Source organism: Pteropus medius, unplaced genomic scaffold (assembly GCF_902729225.1).
Source record: "Pteropus medius unplaced genomic scaffold, Ma_sr-lr_union100, whole genome shotgun sequence".
NCBI lineage: Eukaryota > Metazoa > Chordata > Mammalia > Chiroptera > Pteropodidae > Pteropus > Pteropus medius.
In genome coordinates, this window is record NW_024350319.1 from 10,884,756 (window position 1) to 10,891,124 (window position 6,369).

The following is a 6,369-nucleotide window of genomic DNA, read 5'->3' on the forward strand; positions in this document are numbered from 1 at the left end:
AAGCAAAGATATTGGCTCACTGGACAGTCCTAGTTTTTGTGATACAACTAGGTGCTATTTGGAGCCAGGGTATAGCACTATTTTATTTTCCCTGTTTATTATCGCTGAATCCTCTTTAAAAATTGCTCTTCTCCCATAAGAAAACATCATACATCACCCAAAGCTCTGGACCAGAGTGTAATGACTACTGGACTACTGGTGTGTATAGAGTCAGCATTCCCAGGGAGTGGGTGTAAAATTCTAACATTCAGAAAATACTTATCGAACATCCACTATGTACATACGAGGTGTTATAGATGGCACTGGATCTGTAAAACGGAGTAGACGTGTTTCTGGTCTTCAGTAGCTCACAGTTTAGAGTGGAGATTGGACAAGACCAGGAAGTCAGAAAATAGCTAAGATGCAAAACAGAGTGGTAACTTCCTGAAGGACAGGGGAGAGATGATGGGACTTCAGAGAAGGGAGAGAACCCACCTCGCTGGAACTGGGGCAGGTATCACAGGAGGAATCTTAGTAGCACATTAAGTAGTTGCTGTTTTTGGTGACATTAAAAAGAAAAAACACATTTACAATTGTATACTGCAATTAAGTGGCAAGTAATTAGGATAGAAAAAATGTTCACATACACATTAGATTGACTATTACTTATGTATTTTAAAAATCACTTGTTTCTCATTTAATTAAAAAATCGAAATATACATTTAAATCTTCTAGTATCCTAAGGAAAACTTTTTCTTAATTTTTAGTACTGAAATCTATTCTAATGCTTTAGTAATAGTCATTGCAATCCAATGAAATTAATGTTTTGTGCTCTTAATAATTTATAGGACTTAATTATATTTGAAAGTGTGATGAAGTAGCCCCATCTTTCCATATATTTGTATGGTCTTAAATCACAGTTCTGCACAGTAGACATGTTTTCTCTCTGTTAAAATCATAAGGTAATGCACTCTCTGGAAAATATATGCTGAGATATATTATAGATGAGAAGAAAAGTCTGAAATTCAGTTAGACATATTGAACAAATGTCATCCACATCTGAACAAGTCACTCCATAAAGTGATTGTGTAAAAAATTCATAAAACTTCTCCAAAAGTTCTTAGATGAACAAACAAACAAACAAACAAACAAGCATAACCCAAAAGCTTTAAAATGAGATAAAATAAAGCCAGTGATAATGCAAGAATTTATCTAGTTATATTACTGAATTCCCTATAGCTAAAAGGTAACAGACCAAACTGGAATGGGAACAAAATTCAGTGACACCGATATAATTCTTCTAAAACCATATACCAGTAACCCTTGGATTTAAAAGGCCTGATGAGAGAAGGCACCAATAAAATAAAGCATTTTGAGCCTATGGAAAGGAATTTCAAAATGAAGTCTAATTCTAATAATCTAAAGTACTTCCTGGAAGCTCAAATGACCCAAGGTAGGATTTTAAAAGATTAAACTATAATAAAGTAAAAGAATGTAAGAGAACAGAAGATCTTGCTAAGAATACCAGTAACCAAGAGCACTGAATCTCTGAACACCTTTCTCTTACAAAACCCGGTTTACAATGCCTTTTTTTTTTTTTTTTTTTGCATACACATCTGTTGTGAAAATCCAGTTCCAAGAGAAATTCCATATAATTCTGGAGTTTAGATTTTCCGCACATCTTTTAGGCATGGAGTTTATCTGAATATAAATATCTTCAGAATGAAGGCAAGACCGTTCTCCCAACCATCTTTTTTAATGCCCATGTTGTGAGGCTGTAGCTTCACTGTCAACAGTTCTTGGAGGACTGGTATAGCTCTTGAATACTTCTCTGATACAAATATCTTTGAGTTATGGCTGTTTCCTCCCATGATGGTGAGTGGTTAGAGGCCTCACAGTGGTGGTAGGGACAGCAGGAGACACTGTCTTGCCACTTCATTCAGAGCCATCACACTCAAATACCACTACAGGTAACTTTGGTTGACCAAATGGCAGCAGTAAAGTTAGGGTGTTTTTTTTTTAAATTATTTTTTAATTGTTTATTGGGGTAACATTGGTTAATACAATTATATAATTTTCAGGTATACGTTATAATTTGACATTTAAAGACAATTTTAAAATTGTCTTTTAAAATTTAGGGTCTAATAACTTTTGTTTTGAACAGCTCTCCTAGTCAGGCCTCCAATTTCTGGACCTTCATTTCTGCTAGCAAACTAGCCAATTATTTCCTGAGCTCATTTCCTATAATACTTTGCCTGAAGTACAAAGTAAAAGCAAGCTGACAGTTATTCTCTTGCCAACCATTTCCCCCAGAGCTATAGATTCATTAGGCACCTGGCCTGCTTTCCAAGTTATCTCAGGCAACAATTTTACCAGATATTTGGTCTTTGTATAATTTGGGTGTACATTTTTACAAATCTGTTATAGATTTCTTTATAATAAGTCTTGAAATCAAATGGTGCAAGTTTTCCACCTTTGTTCTTTTTCAAAGCTGTTTCGACTATTATAGGACCTTTACAGTCTTATATGAATTTTAGACTCATCTTTTCAACTGCTACAAAGAAGCCTGCTGGGATAAAAAACTGAAGCTGGAGAAGTAGGGGGTCCAGGAAGAGAGTTTGAAAATCAGAGAAGTCACTAAGTAGCCCTCCTGAAGCACTTGCATGGTGGACAAGTGAGAGCTTATGGGGAATCTGCTGACGGGGACCACAAACAGGGATGGTGTCAAGGCCTATGGATGGCTGCGATCTGGTCCTAGCTATTGCCTGTGCATTTGCAGTCAGACATATGGTAGTAGGTTGCTGTTGGTCAGCAGGGCAGGAAGATGGGAAGAAGAGCCAGAAGAGGAGAAATAGGGTGCAGAGTGGGGAAGAGTGAGGATAGACTGGCACAGGCTGGCATCTCTGCGTCTATCTCTCCTCACTTTTAACCCCGATGATCTTCAGAACATAATAGCTGCTGCTTTACTTCACTTTGCAAAACTTGTGCAAATTTCTCTTTTCTCAATCTAACCTAGAGCCAAATTGGAAAGGGGATTCTAAAATGTAGTTTAAACTTAGACTGACACAAAAGACTCACTTTTTCTTTGACTGCTCTCTCTTCAGTGCCATCTTCATCCAGTCAGCCATCAACTCTTGTATATCCTACATCATTATCTCTGCTTAGGACTCCTTTTCTTCTCTGTCATTGTCCTTCTTTCGTTCCACCTTTCATACATTTTACGTCTGAATTGCTGTAATAGCTTCCTATGTGACTTGCAGCTACATTAAGTATAAACATGTAGGTTGTGCCCTGCACAATTGCAGGGTTGCCATTCACAGACCACATTTAACGGCACTCTCTGGAGTTGTACAGGATACAACATGCAGAACTGTACATAGTAGTTCCAGTTCAGATCTACACTCATTTTCTCCACCCAGTAACTTGGGTTATTCTTTTAAAAGGCAAAACCGACCATGTCATTCTCCTGCCTAAAATCCTTCTTGGCCTTCCATGGCCTTGAAGGTAAAGTTCAAATTCCTTAGCATAGCATGTAATTCATTCATGATTAGAAGATGACCCTGGGATCTAGAATTAGAATTTCCAAGTTGGAATATATTTTAGCCACCTGCAAAATATATGATCTTAGGCAAGTCATTTAATCTCACTGGGCTTCTGTTTCTTTAACTGTGAGATGGGAGAGTGGGGTAAGAATAGTTCTTTCCTCATCAATTTTTGTCAGCATTCATTGAGATGTCAAGGACTTACTATATTGACTGGAACATGCTAAATTTCCAATAATGAATTTTGAAATATTATTCCTTCTGTTGTATAATCTCTCACCATTGTCCATCCCCCACCCCCAATTTATACTTCTGCTAAACAAAACTCCTTGTAGTAAGTCGCCATGTCATGACCCATTCTGCCTCTGTGCCTTTATACATGCCTGAATTACCTTTTTAAAAAATTCTTAAAATTTTTTTTCCCCTCTTTAATCCCCTGCTTCCCTCCCCTTCCACCCATGACCCATGGATGTTGCCATTTCCCCTTAAGAACTAGATCTCCGAAGGCGGGGAGTCCCCTCCCACACGCTTGCAGCTACACGGGGGCCTGGCACACCCGGCTACTTGGAAGAACTGGCGCACCTGGGGGGTCTGGCACGTGGCTCTACCTGGGGTACAAACCCAGGAACTTCTGCTTGCAAAGCAGATGTGCTAACCACTACACTATGGAGCCACCCCCTAAATTACCTGTTTTTACTCCCCCTGGCAAGATCCTGCTCATTCTCTAGGACTCAGTGACTCACCACTTCCTCCTAGAAGCCTCTGATTCCCTCAGCCTCAGTTAGTAGCTGCTCCCTTGGATTGTCTTAGCAGTCAGTGGTTATATCACAGTGAATTCTATTTTTCAGTGACTTTCCCATCTCCTCCACTATATAAGCTATAGACTATTTCCCCTGATAGACCATAGACTTTAGATCATATTTTCCTTGGAGGTAGGAACTGTTTCACTTGTCTTTGTAATCTTAGTTCCTAATGTAGCTCAGACTAAGTTCTTAAGAATGTTTGTAAGCAGGCTCTTAAAAATGTTTATTGAATTAATAAATAGTGATGCATGCATGATGAGGGCTCAAATAGGCATTGTTATATTTCTGAAGACATATAAAGATAGTGGAGAGATTTAGAGATAATTCATAATAGGAATTCTAGAAATTTGGAGTTTAATGCTTTGGTGGATTTTAAGGTATACATGTTTCTGTTAAAAATGGAAATTCTTTTAATAGAAAGAATGACTATAGCCATTTTGGTCAAGGCATCATTTACTAGCATTTATTCAATATCCATTACTTTAAGACCTCTTACAAAAATATTATTGAATAATCCATTCTTTAAAGAGTATTCTGTTTGTCAGTGGTCAGTTGTAATACCTAAAAATATAAAGTAGCTATCCTTGGCAAACTCTGGATCAATAGCCTAGGAACTATCTATTCTATTCATTCTATAATGAATGTATGAGTTCAATCATTTTTAACAGTGTACCTTGCCTCAGTCAATAGTTTATACCTGAAATTTCTAGAGATCTTTCTAATAAAGAGAACAAATAATTACTCTGACTTTCTCCCCCACCAAAATTTCAGATTTCCATGTACTGAATATGTTGAAATAAAGCACATCTGTAAGGATTTTTCTTTTTTCATATTAGAAATTTCTGGACCAGTAATTATCAAGTTTCTTAAAATTTGGAATAAAAATATCAGTGCATAGGCTTAATATAAAAGGATATTAAGTCTAAGGTCTTCTGTGGGCTACAGATATTGACCTTTTCCAAAAATCTGTTTCTTTTTAAATAGGTTCTTGCTTTGTTATAAATAACATTTGTAATAAATATGGAAATAATCATTCTCAACATCAGTATCATGCTTTGTTAGGCTTATGATTCTAACTGACACTCAATGCATTGTAATTATAAGATTAAGAAGAATGAATTGCTTAAATATTTTTGCATCTTACAAATGAATAAGAATATTATGAAAACCTCACTAGAGGAATGGGCAAAGGACATCTCAAGGGAGTCAGAAAATAAGAAAAAAAATGGCCAATAAATATATGGAAAATTTTTAACCTTACCAATAAAGAAATGCAAACCAAAACATTAATGAGATATCATTTGAATCTATCACAGTAGCAAAGGGTGTGAAGAAGTAGACACTTTCATCCATGGCTGTTGGGAGTGTAAATCTATATTGTTTTTCTCTGTAATTTAGTAGTATGTGTGAAAAGGTTTAGAAATGCTTATTGACTTAGGAATCCCACTTCCAGAAATTTGTTCTAAGAAAATAATAGGACACATGTAGAAAGGTGTAAATTTAAGCATATTCATGGCAACCTTGTTTTAAAAATGGCATTGAGTGGGTAACTTTCTTTTGCCTGGTTTCTGTGTGGAAGGAGAGCCACTTCTGTAATATTTCCAGCCCTCCTCCCACCACACACTTCTCTCCAGGGGAAAAGGAGTAACTGGTTGGGAAGTCAGGGCTCTGCCACCTTCGTTCTCACTTTTTGGGGACTGTCTTCCTACAGCGAGCATGTGCTGTCATCAGTGTCCTGCCAAGTGAAGCTTTCATGGGGAAGGCTCCCCTTCATTGGGAGGCCTGGAATTTTCCAGTTCTGCCTGTGTCTGTCTGGTGAGCTCTTTTTAATTCCAGCTACCATGTCATTGGGCTGCAGACCTGATCCATGTCCAACTTTTATCAAAAGTAAGGCTGATATTTTGATTTCCATCTCTCTGACTCCTCTCTATTAGTTCAATAAGTATTGAACTAAGGTTCCTGAACTCCCAAGAAATAATAGCAAATAAAATTTGGATATCCAAAACTATGGGATCAATAGAAAGTTATGTCTATAAAATTGAATA

At 37.1% G+C, this 6,369-nt stretch overlaps 1 pseudogene; it reads right to left on the minus strand.

The window, feature by feature from the left end:
- Positions 1-834: 834 nt before the first annotated feature.
- Positions 835-1,671, minus strand: LOC120583137 (E3 ubiquitin-protein ligase RNFT1-like; annotated as a pseudogene).
- Positions 1,672-6,369: the final 4,698 nt, after the last annotated feature.